At 42.5% G+C, this 16,351-nt stretch overlaps 1 non-coding gene across 1 annotated transcript; it reads left to right on the top strand.

The window, feature by feature from the left end:
• The first annotated feature begins 781 nt into the window (after positions 1-781).
• Positions 782-887, top strand: LOC132638895 (small nucleolar RNA R71). Its single transcript, XR_009581955.1, has one exon. It is a non-coding gene; the product is annotated as a small nucleolar RNA R71 (small nucleolar RNA).
• Positions 888-16,351: the final 15,464 nt, after the last annotated feature.

The following is a 16,351-nucleotide window of genomic DNA, read 5'->3' as shown; positions in this document are numbered from 1 at the left end:
AAGTATTTAGCTCGTCAGTAAATTTAGAAACCCGAGTAAATTAAATAAAAGAGGGACAAAATTGGGTGTCAACAGAGAGCCCACCACTTTGGTCAAATTTTCCATCTTCTTGTCACTCTTATGCTGGTTGTCCAATATATTTTCGAGCATAGACTCCATCCGAGAAGTCCCCTGCTCATTGGAAGGACCTTCTCGCCAATTTTGAGAGTTAGATGTACGGCCTTTTGGTGGAACATAGGCATTGGAATTCTGATTACCATAATTGTTGTTGTTGTAATCCCTCCTGTCCGAACCACCATATTCATTTCGGCCATATTGATTGCTTTGTTATTGGGGTCTCCATTGCTTTTGATAACCCCCTTGAGAGTGATCGATATAATTAGCATCCTCACGTTGTGGTTGCCCTTCCAGATAAGCTTCTTCCGAGAGTTGGTACATCCAGGGTGCATGAGATGGCATCTCTTCGACAACATTCACACTTTTAGCTTCTTTCTCCGTAAGCCTCTTTGACAACAAATCCACGGTGGTTTGCAATTGAGCAAAAGCATGATCTCGCTCATGATTTTCTTTGGCCACCGCGGCAGCTGAGGGACTACTATATGACAGGATTTCACTATCACTTGAGTGCCAAGCTTGATTATGGGTGGTGAGCTTATCGAGCAACCTGGTGATGCTGACAAATGATTTTTCCATGAAGCATCCCCCAGCTGCAGTGTTGACAGCAGTTTGATTCATTATATCTAACCCTTTGTAAAACTTCTCGGTGAGAATGGCATCCGGAAACCCATGAGTTGGAGATTGAGCTAGATAGTACTTGAATCGCTCCCATGCTGAATATAATTGTTCCCCCGAAAGTTGTTTGAACTCAAAGATCTTATCCTGAAGCTCAGCCTTTTTGCTTGGTGGGAACCACTTCTTCAGAAATGTATTGGCTAACTCGTTCCAGGTATGAATAGAATTGCTGGGGAGCTTTTCATACCATTCCCTTGCTGGGCCAGCCAAGGAATATTTGAAGACCTGTAACCGAAGTGCATCGGCAGAAACAACACCTTGGGATTGTTGAGCACACACATGCAAGAAGCTCTTCAAATGTCGAAGTGGACAATCCTCTGAAGAATTTCGGAAATAACCTTCAAGTTTTAGCAGCTGATAGATAGAACTATACATTTTGAAAGTAGCATTTCCAGTTCTAAGGGGAACCACAACAGAAGCATAATCAGTTTCATTGATGAATTCCGCAAATATATTTTCATCCTCATCCTCTTCTGGTGCAGGCGGGTTCACTTGGAGTCCACCTTGGTTTCCTTGATTCCGATTCTGTCTTCCTGCCATGTTCACCTGGTTCACCACAACAGCAAACAAGGTGTGATAAAATAGAAAAAGTTTTAAAGAAGTGTACACAACAATCAGTAATTTCTAAACCGTATTCCCCGGCAACGGTGCCAAAATTTGATATGCTCAAATTACACCTATTAATGGCGTAAAACGGACGTTGTCAAATATAGTAACCTAAAAAAGGTTGGGGTCGAATCCCATATGGAATATGGAGAGAAAAGGGTACTAATTGTATGCGATACTAGTCTTTAAAGGCTTTAATCCTATTCCGAGTATTTTGAAAAGAGATTTGGTTTGTATTTGCTATTTTGAAATGTTTGGAATTTGATTGGATTTGGAGAACCAAAGTTGTGTCCCTGCGATGATTAGATGTTATGCTATGGGTGTCAATATGATATATTTCTAATGGGTCGAGGTTATGTATGCACTTAATCTCTAATACACTTTCTAATATTTTCCAATAGTTAGAAAGTATTTCTTTTCATGATTTTCCCAAATGCAGAAAATTTATAAATAAGGTTGATTAAATATGCCAAGTAGAACTCATCTTATCCCTAAGCGAGTTCATTAAACGAGGGTTAGCGCCCCGAGTCCTTGTTATATTATTTCAAATCACACCCTAGTTCATCCTTCCAAATAAACTAGGGTTTGTGCATGAACAAGTGTTTGCAACCACTTATAGAACAATGAATACGAGAAATAATAAAACACACCACAACCCAATATATATACATACAATGTTAGATACCCATTACATATCACCCATCATTTGGGTCCACAACTTTGATTAAAGAAACTACTCACACATTATGGTCTCAAAAGTAGTAAGCAATAAATGAGACATAAAGCTTACAAAGTGTAATAAAGATGATAGAAAATGGAATCTTGTTGTCTTCACTAAGCTTCAAAAGGGGAGTATTCAATGCTACCTGTCACGACCCGACTAGGGGGCCGCGACGAGCACCCGGTGCTAGTCCACCCGGGCACCCCCTTTTCTTACTCTTATGCTTACACTTAGGTGAGCCACGTAATTAGACATACATTTCCTTTCATTTAGCGAACAAGTCCCATTGGACGACATTACCATTATATCACAATTGGCATTTATGCCGCATCAATGTACATGGGCCAACGTGGCCGACAAAGCGATATACAAAACATAGGACGACAAGGCCAGACATATCTAACATATATACACGTGACTACGAGCCTCTAAGAGAGTATGACACAACACATGAGCCGGACAGGACCCCGCTATGCCCATAATTATATACAAAAAAGAATAAGTACCCAAAAGCTATGGCTCCGGAAGAAATGGAGCTCTGCTATGTAATCTCTGAATAAGCAGCTATGGATCAAGTCTGTCTCCTCTTGCACCTGCGGGCATGACGCAGCGTCCACAAACAAAAGGACGTCAGTACGAAGAATGTACTGAGTATGTAAAGCATGATCAACATCGATATATAAGCATAATGAACAACATATGAAATAGCATTGGAGGGGGAGACAATAACATCATCGTCATAGAACTTACTTGCCTTTCATAGGGACTTTCCATTTCTCATACGTACTTGTTTACATACATCATCATCCGTATTCCATAATAGTACTCTTACCATACTTGTGCTTGTATTCATATGCGTGTCCTTATTCGTATTCATATACATAGTCTTGTCACATTTATATTCATATTATATACATAGTCATTTCATATACATAGCGTTTACATAGCATACTCGACCACTTAGGATCGGTGTTTCATACATATCCTTATATAACATACCCGACCATGTAGGTTTGGTGTTTCACGTACCCGACCATATATAGGCTCGGTGCTCATACATACCTGGCCAACCAAGGCTCAGTGTTACACGTACCTGGCCTTACCAAGGCTTCAGGGAAATCCGTACCATCTGCAGATGTGTGCGCGTGTTTCGTAATCGTATACATACTCTATACATATTCATATACATATATTCTACCCGACATTATAAGCTCTGGGTTTCATTATAGCCCTTCATAGGCATATATACATACACTAGCCCGTAGACACCTTTAACATCATTATTATCATTATCATCGTCGTTACTATCATCATCATTACTATCATCATCATTACCACTACGTCTATATCATAGGCTTACTCATCATATGAGGTGCGTAGTACAATCGTAGCACATATAAAGGATCGTGAGCTTATGAGCTCGGAATGTCAATCATTTGAATACAACATACTCATATAGAGGATTTAAGAGTTTGGCCAAGGAACCATGCCTTATGAAAGAAGGGTTAGCCTTACATACCTTTTCGTCGAACTATTCTACACTTGCACGTTTCCTTCCAATGCTAGTGTTTATACCTTCATTAATATCATAACAATGACCGTTAGTCATTCACATTATCCACATTATCTAGATTCCTCAATTTGCCTCTAATTCACCCACATTCATGGTCATAACACCCAACTTCGCCCATTCGTCTAAGATGTCTAGTTCATGATCTTAATACAATTTATAACACATTCATATCACAACACAACAACATTCATGGTTCAATTCAAACTATCCCTCAAAATGTCACTATTCATCATTCATAACCCATTCTATCATATTTTCTACAATCCATGTATTTTAACTCTCCAATACCTTAAACATCATGTAAATATCATGAATCTTACCATAGAAGTTGTAGGAACAAGCTTTGGTTGATAATACTCCACTTTGAGCAAAACCCTAGTTTTTCTCCATTTGGATTTCTTGACTTGGATGATCTTTGATGATTTCCTTACTCTTAATTCACTTATTTAATGTTGTTGATCCTCAAATATCCTTGAAAACTTGTGTAATAAATGTAGAGAGAGGTTTTAGAGAGAGGAATGAAATGTGGAAATGATTTGGTGACTTGGTCTCTTATTTAATGAATCACCACTGATCTGTCGAGTCCATTATACGGTCCGTATAATGGTTATACGGTCCGTATAATCGACCGTGAAATGGGTCTGCCTGCACCCCTTCATTGTGACCATTCGACGGTTCGTTATACGGTCCGTAAAACGGTTTTACGGTCCGTATAACTGACCGTAAAACTTCACCAGCGAGCAACCTTCTCTGTGATGGTTTTACGGTCCATTATACGGTCCGTAAATCATTATACGGTCCGTATAACTCATCAGTTCACTGAACTCATTCTCATCACTTCGTTTGATATCTGATCCTTATGGAACCTTCTTAACACTCGCTCAACACTTCATTATCGATCTAAGGGACATTACAACTCTTCTCGAAGACATCATTAAGGCCTTGCTAACTCGTTGCTCGTAATTCCTTTCCGATACTTATCAAATACTTTTGCCTTATCTTGGCACTCTTCTTCCATCATCTCTAACATCTTTAAAATCTCAACTAGGGTCATCAAATGCCATTCCTCACTAGATCGTTCACTTGCGTACCAACGGAAAATTTTTCGAGGTGTAACATTCTTCCCCCCTTAAGAACATTCGTCCTCAAATGTTAAAGTGTTCGGGTATTCTATAAAAATTTTGCCAAAGGTTCCCCTACAATATGGCACTACCACCCTGTCACAACAACCCATAATATCGATGCCACACAGGGTTACAACACAATAGCATAAAAATTTGGCCACACACGACCCCAAAAGCATAAAAGGAAAGCATACATACCTTAGGATTTCAACGTCTCATCTTGGACTTCTTCCAAGGGCTGAAATAAATGGGGGTATTTGGATCGCATACTCTCTTCTGCTTCCCATGTAATTTCTTCTCGTTTACTGCTTCTCCATAGAACCTTAACTGATGCTACCTCTTTGTTTCTAAGCCTCCGTACTTGCCTGTCTAATATGGCAATGGGTATCTCTTCATAAGTTAATTTCTCTGTCACTTGCACACATTTATTGGGACGATCCTAGTAGGATCTCCAATACATTTTTGAAGCATCGAGACATGGAAAACTAGATGAACTGACTCAAATTCCGGAGGTAGGTCTAAGTCATAGGCCACTTTGCCTATCTTTCGTACAATTTCATATGGCCCAATATACCGGGGACTGAGTTTCCCCTTTTTGCCAAATCTCATTACACCCTTCATAGGTCACACTTTCAAGAATACCCAATCTTTTACTTTGAACTCCAAGTCTCTTCGACGATTATTCGCATAGGACTTTTGATGACTCTGGTCTGCTAACAACCGATCTTGTATGAGCTTAACTTTCTCTATAGCTTGCTGGACCAAGTCTATCCCTATCAACTTATTCTCTCCCGTTTCAAACCACCCAATCGGGGATCTACACTTCCGCCCATATAAGGCCTCATACGGTGCCATTTGAATGCTGGAATGATAGCTATTATTGTAAGCAAGTTCAATGAGTGGCAAATGATCACCCAACTCCCTCCAAAGTCTATCATACATGCCTGTAACATATCCTCAAGAGTCTGAATAGTACGTTCAGATTGCCCATCGGTCTGTGGGTGAAATGCCGTGCTAAGGCTCACTCGGGTCCCTAAACCCTCTTGGAAAGACCTCCAAAACTTAGCTGTAAACTGAGTCCCTCTATCAGAAATAATAGATACTGGGACGCCATGGAGTTTCACTATCTCTTTAAGATAAAGCTTCGCATAATCTTCTGCCTCATAGGTCGTCCTGACCGGTAAGAAATGAGCTGACTTTGTGAGTCTATCCACAATTATCCATATGGAATCATACTTACGTCGAGAACGGGGTAAGCCTGAAATGAAATCCATATTAATCACTTCCCACTTCCAAGTTGTGATTTCTATGGCTTGCAACAATCCACCCGGCTTTTGGTGCTCGGTCTTCACTTGTTGGCAATTAGGACATTGAGCTACAAATTTCACTATATCTTTCTTCATCCCATTCCACCAATATATATACTTGAGGTCATGATACATCTTCATCGCTCCAGGGTGAACGGAGTAACGGGAACAATGAGCTTCTCTCAAAATCTGGTGGCGTAGACTTGCCACATCAGGGACACATAATCTGCCTCGGCATCGGAGAACTCCATCCCCCGAAATATCAAATGCTGACTCCTCTTTCTGAGGGAGTGTATCTCTATACTGCATTATCATGGGATCCTCATATTGTCGCTCTTTCACTTCCGCTACCAGTGACGAAACCGCCGAATTCTGAATAATAGCTTCGCTGCTACCTAAGTCCATTACTCGGACTCCTAGGCTAGCTAACTGTTGGAGCTCACGGGCCATCTCTTTCTTTTCTGGTCGTACATCACTTAAACTTCCCATTGACCTACGGCTAAGAGCATCAGCCACAACATTTGCCTTTCCGGGGTGGTACATGATATCAACATCATAATCCTTTAGCAACTCTAACCATCGTCGTTGTCGCAAATTCAACTCTTTCTGCTTGAAGATATACTAAAGACTCTTATGATCTGTATAAATATCCACGTGGACACCATATAAATAATGTCTCCATATCTTTAATGCATGGACCACCGCGGCTAATTCTAGATCGTGGGTAGGATAATTCTGCTCATGTTTTCGAAATTTCCTTGAAGCATACGCAATCACTTTACCATGTTGCATCAATACATAGCCTAGCCCAACACCTGAAGCATCGCAATAAACAACATATCCTTCCAATCCCTCTGGAAGTGTCAGAACTAGGGCAGAAGTCAATCTACCCTTTAGCTCTTGGAAACTGCGCTCGCAAGCATCTGTCCACTGAAACTTTACTGATTTCTGGGTCAACTTTGTGAGTGGTGCGGAAATAGAAGAAAAACCTTCAACGAACCTCCTGTAATAACCTGCTAAGCCCAAAAAGCTACGAACCTCCGTAGGAGTTGTGGGCCTTGGCCAAGTTTTCACGGCCTCAATCGTTTGGCTATCCACTCGAATACCATCGGCTGCAACGATATGCCCTAAAAATGTCACTGAGTTCAACCAAAACTCACATTTGAAAAACTTTGCAAATAACTCTCGAGTTCGAAGAACCCCAAGGACAATATATAAATGATCCACATGTTCTGCCTCGGATCTAGAATACACCAAGATGTCATGGATAAATACTATCACAAATAAATCCAGGAAAGGCCTGAACACATTATTCATCAAATCCATAAATACTGTCGGCGCGTTCGTTAGCCCAAATGACATTACCCAGAATTCAACATGACCATATCTTGTTCTAAAAGCTGTCTTAGGGATATCTTTCTCCCTAACTCTCACTTGATGATACCCGGACCTCAAATCAATCTTTGAAAACCATTTGGCACCTTGCAATTGATCAAATAAGTCATCGATCCTCGGAAGAGGATATTTATTCTTAATCATCACTTTATTCAACTGCCTATAATCGATGGACATTCTCAAAGAGCCATCTTTCTTTCGAACAAACAATACGGGCGCTCCCCACGGGGATGAACTAGGCCTAATGAAGCCTTTATCGAGCAAGTCTTTCAATTGCTCTTTCAATTCTTTCAAATCTGCGGGTGCCATTCTATATGGGGGAATAGATATGGGTTTAGTGCCTGGCAACACATCAATGGAAAAATCAATCTCCCGCTCGGGAGGAAGGCCTGGAAGCTCTTCCGGGAACACATCCGAAAATTCATTCACTACGGGAACTGTCTAAAGAGTTGGCGATTCAGCTTTTACATATTGAACTCGAACTAGATGATAAATACATCCTTTCGTGATCATCTTCCTTGCCTTTAGATAGGAAATAAACCTACCTTTTGGTGACGCTGTATTCCCTTTCCACTCTAAGACTGGTTCTCCCGGAAATTGGAAACGAACCATTTTCATTCTACAATCAACGTTGGCGTAACAAGAAGCCAACCAATCCATGCCCATAATAACATCAAATTCTACCATTTCTAGCTCATGCAAATCAATCATGGTACGACAGTCACAAATCATAACTATACAATCTCTATATACTCGGCTAGCTATCACCGATTCACCCACGGGTGTCGACACCTCAAAAGGTTTGATCGACTCCGGCTCAACTATAAATCGACCCGCAATATAAGGAGTAACATATGATAATGTGGAGCCCGGATCAATCAAAGCATATACATCATGAGAGAATACCGATAATATACCTGTGACCACATCAGGAGAAGACTCAAGATCTTGGCGTCTAGCCAAAGCATAGATACGGTGCTGAGGACCGCTAGTATTGGGAGCTCTCCCTCCGCCTCTACTATGGCCAACTGGCACATGTGAACCTAGCCCCGTAGGGCGTACAGATGCCGAAGATCCGGCTGTCGACCCTGATGGCTGGGTCCTACCTCTACCCTGTACTGAGGGGCAATCACACATAATATGACCTGGCCGGCCACATGCATAGCAACCATCTGTACCTGATCGGCACTGACCCCAATGCAACTTCCCACACAGGGAACATCGTGGCACGGGTGGCGTCGACTGGCCTGAATCACCCCTAAACTGGGACCCCGAATAACTCTGTCTCGGCCCGGAATGAGTAGATCTATCAAATCTCTGGCCTGGAAACAGTGGAGGTGCACTGGTCATAGAATAGCCCGAATGCCTGGGAAACTACTGTCTGTGTCCGCCTCGGGACTCACTCATTGGGCCTGAAGATCTGGCCCTCTTGTTATGTCCCCGATCTTGCTCACGTTCATCTCTTCGCTGCTGTAGGCTTTCTTCTAGATTCTGAGCATGTGCCTGAATGCGTGCAATGTCCATACCGTCCTGAAGGGACGCAGTCAAGCATTTATCCATCAAGTGTGGCCCTAGGCCCTTCACAAATCGGTGTACCCGGTCACCCATATCCGCTACCATGGCCGAAGCATACCTAGCTAAGGAATTAAAGCGGAGGCTATACTCTAGGGCACTCATGCTACCTTGCCTCAAGCTAAAAAATTTATCGGCCCTAGCTCGCCGAACTTCTGGAGGCATATAGTGACGGAGAAAAGCATCAACAAACTCTTGCCATACCGGGGGAGGTGCATTGGCCCCCCGTGAAGCCATCCAGACCGTATACCACTGGATCGAGACATCTCTCAATCTATATAACGCTAGCTCCACCGACTCGGTGTCTGAAGCATGTATCAATCAGAGTGTCCTCAACATACCATCGATAAAATCCTGAGGGTCCTCCTCCGGCTTTGACCCAAAGAATTCTGGAGGGTTTAAAGTAATAAAATCGTGGGCCCTTGCACTAATAGCCCTATCACCATGCCCTGAACTTTGTCTCTGAGTCTGGGCCGTAACCAACTGAGTCAACAAATTAATGTCCTCTTTCACATCTTGGCCAGAAGAATTCGGTGGAGGAGCTGGAGATGCTGGAGCTGGGGCTGAGGCTCTCTCACTCTCCTCAGTAATAGGCACTGTCTGGGAGGACTGAGATTGATCCGCACTCTGGGACTCACTTTCCTCTACTACCGGTGGCGGTGCTTTCTTAGCCCGCTGTTCTGCCACCGTCTTGCCCTTTTGGGCTGCTGTAGCCATTTTCTTTACAGGCATCTCTGAAATAGACAATACACGGTTAAGGAACAAGAATTTCTTACATCATAGCTCTATCGCACGATTCTTATGAAGAAAGAAGGTCATTCATTCCTAAAATGTCCGCAGCTTCCTGTTTATAAGTGTGGCGCGCAACACACCCATAACCAAGACTCTACTAGACACGGCTCGTAGACACACCCTAGGACTGAACTGCTCTGATACCACTTTTATCACGACCCGACTAGGGGGCCGCAACGAGCACCCGGCGCTAGCCCACCCGGGCACCCCCTTTTCTTACTCTTATGCTTACACTTAGGTGAGCCATGTAATTAGACATACATTTCCTTTCATTTAGCAAACTAGTCCCATTGGACGACATTACCATTATATCACAATTGGTATTTATGCCGCATCAATGTACATGGGCTAACGTGGCCGACAAAGCGATATACAAAACATAGGCCGACAAGGCCAGACATATCTAACATATATACACTTGACTACGAGCCTCTAAGAGAGTATGACATAACACATGAGCGGGACAGGACCCTGCTATGCCCATAATTATATACACAAAAGAATAAGTACCCAAAAGCTATGGCTCCGGAAGGAATGAAGCTCTGCTATGTAATCTCTGAATAAGCAGCTATGGATCAAGTTTGTCTCCCCATGCACCTGCGGGCATGACGCAGCGTCCACAAATAAACGGACGTCAGTACGAAGAATGTACTGAGTATGTAAAGCATGATCAACATCGATATATAAGCATAATGAACAACATATGAAATAGCATAGGAGGGGGAGATAATAATATCATCGTCATAGAACTTACTTGCCTTTCATAGGGACTTTCCATTTCTCATACGTACTTGTTTACATACATCATCATCTGTATTCCATAATAGTACTCGTACCATACTTGTGCTTGTATTCATATGCGTGTCCTTATTCGTATTCATATACATAGTCTTGTCACATTTATATTCATATTATATACATAGTCATTTAATATACATTGCGTTTACATAGCATACCCGACCACATAGGATCGATGTTTCATACATATCCTTATATAACAAACCCGACCATGTAGGTTCGGTGTTTCACGTACCCGACCATAGATAGGCTCGGTGCTCATACATACCTGGCCAACCAAGGCTCAATGTTACACGTACCTGGCCTTACCAAGGCTTCAGGGTTATCTATACCATCTGCAGATGTGTGCGCGCGTTTCGTAATCGTATACATACTCTATACATATTCATATACATATATTCAACTTGGCATTATAAGCTCGGGATTTCATTATAGCCCTTCATAGGCACATATACATACACTAGCCCGTAGGCACCTTTAGCATCATTATTATCATTATCATCGTCGTTACTATCATCATCATCATTACTATCATCATCATTACCACTACGTCTATATCATAGGCTTATTCATCATATGAGGTGCGTAGTACAATCGTAGCACATATCAAGGATCGTGAGCTTATGAGCTCGGAATGTCAATCATTTGAATACAACATACATATAGAGGATTTAAGAGTTTGGCCAAGGAACCATGCCTTATGAAAGAAGGGTTAGCCTTACATACCTTTTCGTCGAACTATTCTACACTTGCACGTTTCCTTCCAATGCTAGCGTTTATACCTTCATTAATATCATAACAATGACCGTTAGTCATTCACATTATCCACATTATCTAGATTCCTCAATTTGCCTCTAATTCACCCACATTCATGGTCATAACACCCAACTTCGCCCATTCGTCTAAGATGTCTAGTTCATGATCTTAATACAATTTATAACACATTCATATCACAACACAACAACATTCATGGTTCAATTCAAACTATCCCTCAAAATGTCACTATTCATCATTCATAACCCATTCTATCATATTTTCTACAATCCATGTATTTTAACTCTCCAATACCTTAAACATCATGTAAATATCATGAATCTTACCTTAGAAGTTGTAGGAACAAGCTTTGGTTGATAATACTCCACTTTGAGCAAAACCCTAATTTTTCTCCATTTGGATTTCTTGACTTGGATGATCTTTGATGATTTCCTTACTCTTGATTCACTTATTTAATGTTGTTGATCCTCAAATATCCTTGAAAACTTGTGTAATAAATGTAGAGAGAGGTTTTAGAGAGAGGAATGAAATGTGGAAATGATTTGGTGACTTGGTCTCTTATTTAATGAATCACCACTGATCTGTCGGGTCCATTATACGGTCCGTATAATGGTTATACGGTCCATATAATCGACCGTGAAATGGGTCTGCCTACACCCCTTCACTGTGACCATTCGACGGTTCGTTATACGGTCCGTAAAACGGTTTTACGGTCCGTATAACTGACCGTAAAACTTCACCAGCGAGCAACCTTCTCTGTGATAGTTTTACGGTCCATTATACGGTCCGTAAAACATTATACGGTCCGTATAACTCATCAGTTCACTGAACTCATTCTCATCACTTCGTTTGATCTCCGATCCTTATGGAACCTTCTTAACACTCGCTCAACACTTCATTATCGATCTAAGGGACATTACAACTCTTCTCCAAGACATCATTAAGGCCTTGCTAACCTGTTGCTCGTAATTCCTTTCCGATACTTATCAAATACTTTTGCCTTCTCTTGGCACTCCTCTTCCCTCTTCTCTAACATCTTTAAAATCACAACTAGGGTGATCAAATGCCATTCCTCACTAGATCGCTCACTTGCGTACCAACGAAAAATTTTCCGAGGTGTAACACTCACCCACCAATGGGACTTTTTAAGAGGTTACAATAAAATCTGGATCCCAAAAATAACCTAAAATGTTCTTTAAATAGGCTCCAAAAAACGCAGATCAACTGCTGAAAAAATTGCCCCCGATAGCAAGATCGACGGACCGTCGATCGTTCGACGTTCCGTCGATTTCTTCATCTTTTGTGCCTTTAGCAATGTGTTCCATTCGACGGTGCCGTCGATCAGTTCGATGCTCCGTCGAGTATTCCGTCTTTCTCTCTTCTTGTTAAGAGATTCTGCTTGACGATACAAACGACGAAGCGTCGATCAGTTCGACGCTTCGTCGATGCCTCCGTCCTTTGTCATCTTCAACTTTGTCATCACTGGAAAATCGAGCTTATCGACGCTTCAAAGGACAGTTCGTCGGCTGATCGACGGAATGTCGATTTTTCATTTCTGGCCAATTTTTCCTTTGTTCTTTGCTTTTTGCTTTTGGGCCATTGTTTTCTTAAAACACAACAAAACATATTAACATGAACCAGACTTACTTGAAAACAACCAAAATTCATAGTAAAAAGGCGTCGAATGTGCCATAAATCCACGATACATCAGGCGTGTCCGGTCGTCGCATCTGTCATTCGATCGATGTGAGGCAAAGGGAAAGAATCTTTCGGACACTCCTTATTTAAATCTTTAAAATCGATGCACATTCTATATTTGTTACCTTTCTTCGGAACGACGACCACGTTGGCTAACCAATCCGAGCACTTAACCTCCCGGATGGATCCTACTTTTAACAACTTCGTTACCTCCTCTTTAACAAATGCGTGTTTGACTTCTGACATCGGCCTCCATTTCTGTTTAACCGGGGGAAACTCCGGTCCAAGCTTAATCGATGCGTGGTCACTTCTGGTGGGATTCCTATCATGTCTAAATGGGACCATGCAAAACAATCCGAATTAACTTTAAGAAATTTAATTAATTTATTCCTGAGGCCGAGATGAGAATGTTGAGATGGATGTGTGGGCACACTAGGAGCGACAGGATTAGAAATGAGGCTATTCGGGATAAGGTGGGAGTGGCCTCGGTGGAAGACAAGATGCGGGAAATGCGACTGAGATGGTTTGGGCATGTGAAGAGGAGAGACATAGATGCCCCAGTGCGTAGGTGTGAGAGGTTAGCCATGGATGGTTTCAGAAGAGGTAGGGGTAGGCCAAAGAAATATTGGGGAGAGGTGATTAGACAGGACATGACGCAGTTACAGCTTACCGAGGACATGACCTTAGATAGGAAGGTGTGGAGGACCCACATTAGGGTAGAAGGCTAGTATATAAGTCTCGTTATCTTTCCTTATTAGTAGGCGCATTAGCGCATTATAATTTCTTGTGCTTTGATTTATGTTATTATTTGCTACTTTCTGTACTTTGATTACTCTATTTTATCTGTGCCGCTTTCGTGATTTGCATTTCCATATCGCTTTGAATTCCTTGATTATCCTGTTTTACTGTGTCGCTTGCATTATTTCATTGCAATATTGTTTTAAATCTTTTAACCTTATCTGACCCCCTTTTTATGCTTCTATTGAGCCGAGGGTCTCTCGGAAACAGCCATCCTACCTTGGTAGGAGTAAGGTCTGCGTACATTATACCCTCCCCAGACCCCAAGATGTGGGATTTCACTGGGCTGTTGTTGTTGTTGTTGTTGTTGTTATTCCTGAGCTTCGGGGTGAGTCCTGTGCCCAGGTATACCTTTCTCTACGGGAGATGAACAAAGAGGACAACTTGTTCCAGTTTTTCTATTGTTGACTTCGTTGCATCAGATTCGTCCAGTAGCACGAAGGATCTTGGTATACCGAAGTCGTCTTCCTCCTCGGCCACCACATTCTGTGATTGCTATTTGGCCCCTTTGTCTGCATCCGAATTCTTAATGTGGCTTGTTGTAACCGCCTTTGGTGCGAGTTCTTTCTATGCCGCTTCTTCGTTACCGTCCCTGTTCTTGTAGTTATTTCTCTCTCGTTCACTCAAGAATTCTCTTAGATGGCCGTTCTTGAGTAACCGTGCCACTTCATCTCTTAACCCTCTGCAATCGTCCGTTCGATGCCCGTGGGTACCGTGATAGTCACATATCAACTTTGGATCCCGCTTTGAAGGGTCGGTTCAGAGCGGTTTCGGCCATGTCACTCCTTTTATCTTTCCAATTGCTGCCACCAAGGCCGAGGAGTCGACATTAAAATTATATTCCGACAACCTAGGGCTTTCTCCTGTCGCGGAGTTGGTTTTGTACTGGAGGCCTCTTCTTGACAAACCTCGATCAATCCGTCTGTCCCCTGGGTCAATCCGCCTGTCTCCTCGGTTCATGCTAAGACCAGGGTCACTCCTATTTTTCTCCAATCGAAAATCGGGCCTCACAGATGGGTAAGGGTGATACCTGTACGGTAGGTTATACTTCGATTCAAATGCCCTTTTCGATTTGTCGCTCCTTATCGGGTTACCGTACCCGGTGGGAGGCCAAGCTAATCATCCTCTAGTATGATTTTTTTTATTCGTACCTGTTATGCACATCGGCCCAAGTTGTAGCACTGAATTCCAACAAGTTTTCCTTCAGTCTAAGATAAGCGTTGGAACTTCTTGGATTAAGTCCCTTCGTGAATGCTTGGGCAGCCCACTCGTCAGGGACCGGGGGTAACAATATTCTTTCCTACTGGAACTTGGTAACGAACTCTCTGAGCCGCTCATCGTCCCATTGGAAAATCTTGAATATGTCTGCCTTCTGTGCTTACACCTCCCGTGCCACTGCGTGAGCTTTCACGAAGGCATCAGCAAGTAACTCGAAGGATGGAATGGAATGTTGGGGCAACGAACAGTACCACTGCATGGCCCCTTTGGTTAAGGTTTCACCGAGTTTTATTAAACTTACTGATTCGATCTCATCATCCTCGAGATCATTGCTGGCAATGGCACACGTGTATGCATTGATGTGCTCCTAGGGGTCGGTAGTTCCGTCGTACGTCGGTATATTTGGTATTTTAAATCTCTTCGGGATCAGCTTTGGTGCGGCTCTCGGAGGAAAGGACCTTCTCATAATGTACTTGGTTTCTTGTCCGGTGAGAATTGGAGGGGCTCTCGAGATATGATCCACGCGGGAGTTGTAGTTATCCACCTTTTTTGTTGTTGGAATCTATCCATTTTGTTAAGGCTTCGAGCATCCTTATCATCTCTGTTGACTCGCCAAGCCGACCTGTCATGACTTTCGCCGACCTCCATTTCCCTTCGAACTAGTTCTGACACTCGATCCGATTCTGGTGCCAACGCATCTCTAAGATCCCTTTGAAGTCGAACAATGGCTTCTTGTTGTTGCTGCATGGTGATGTGGTGTTCCTGCAACAAATTATAAATCACACGTAAATTAACTTCTTCCTCCTCCCCTCTGTGGACTCCACGCCTATCTGCTCTATCAGCTTGCGGATTTTGGACGGGCTAATTGCCCACTGGATCCATGGTGAGTGTGTTGCTGGGTGGCACCCCGTTGAGGTTTTCATTGCACTCGCTATATTCATCTTCGTTGAGATGAACGGAGTGGCTTAGGTTTGACATGATCTGTGAATGATCACAAAAACGAACAAAACAAATGAAGGTTATCTTGTCAGTAAGCCGTCACTATTATCCTTAGCCCCACGGTGGGTGCCAAACTGTTTACCCCCAAATGAGAGCAACAATTGAATTTGTACGCGGTTTAAAGGATATGTGACCAAACTTGTTAACAAAGATAAAACGAATGAACAAACAATAAATAATCAAC

This window comes from Lycium barbarum, chromosome 4 (genome assembly GCF_019175385.1).
Source record: "Lycium barbarum isolate Lr01 chromosome 4, ASM1917538v2, whole genome shotgun sequence".
Taxonomy (NCBI): domain Eukaryota; kingdom Viridiplantae; phylum Streptophyta; class Magnoliopsida; order Solanales; family Solanaceae; genus Lycium; species Lycium barbarum.
This window is presented reverse-complemented; position numbering and strand designations above follow the sequence as displayed.